The 762-nt window shown below is 52.4% G+C and overlaps 1 protein-coding gene across 1 annotated transcript in view; it reads right to left on the bottom strand.

Annotated features, from left to right (window-relative positions):
* The window catches only part of LOC119588121 (doublesex- and mab-3-related transcription factor 2-like), a gene marked incomplete in the record, with an annotated part of 30,832 nt that overhangs the window by 14,382 nt on the left and 15,688 nt on the right, over nt 1-762 (bottom strand).

Here is a 762-nt window from a genome sequence, read left to right as displayed (position 1 = left end):
CCGTGCGATATGCTTCGACCTCCTTCTCTCCTTCCCCCCAGATATGTCTCGACGGTTTGATGCCGGGGCCTGTAGCCTGCCCTAAATAGCCGGAGCTAGTGCGGGGCTAGTGCCACTAGGCGACATGAAAGGTGGCCGGAGGTGTAGAGTAAACAGAGGGCCATTACCCAAGCCCGGAGCCAGGTGGCCTCAGCTGGGCCAGCGCGCGCCGCTGTCCTGGCGTCCACCTCTCACTTACAAGTTCACTCGCTCAGTTATTTCGAGGGGTTTATGGGCCTGTCAGCTTTATTCATTAAAGCCCTGAGATGTAGACACTATCGCGTAAATGAGATGTGGCCATAAGATATTAACGGTGTGTTATTAAGTGGCTGAGAGAGACTCGCTGTGGAGGGCGCAGGCTCGAGACACTTGCTCCTCCAAGACGCTGCTAAGTTTAGCATCCTGTTTATCCTAATTTATCAATTCATTCTCCTCGCCTGAGGGAGAAAAGAAAAACGTAGTTCTAAAAAGCCAAATTTATTCGGTACCAGAAACCGGGGGGGTTGGTAAACAGAACATGATCTTGACGTATGTTGCTACACGCACACAAGTGAGCGGAAAAGTGCTAAACGGTAGCGAACTTGAGAAGGTAAACACAGACGCGAGCGGAGCGGAAGAGGAGCGGGTGAAGAGGATGATGATGTTCCTGGCCGAAGGGGCGCTGAAGCTAAGTGTTTCATAACAAACTGCGAAGTATTACAGCTGACGGAGGCCCGCGCTCGG

Source organism: Penaeus monodon, chromosome 23, assembly GCF_015228065.2.
Source record: "Penaeus monodon isolate SGIC_2016 chromosome 23, NSTDA_Pmon_1, whole genome shotgun sequence".
In the NCBI taxonomy this organism is placed as follows: Eukaryota; Metazoa; Arthropoda; class Malacostraca; order Decapoda; family Penaeidae; genus Penaeus; species Penaeus monodon.
Note: the sequence above shows the minus strand (reverse complement) of the source record. Positions and strands in the feature narration are given on the sequence as shown.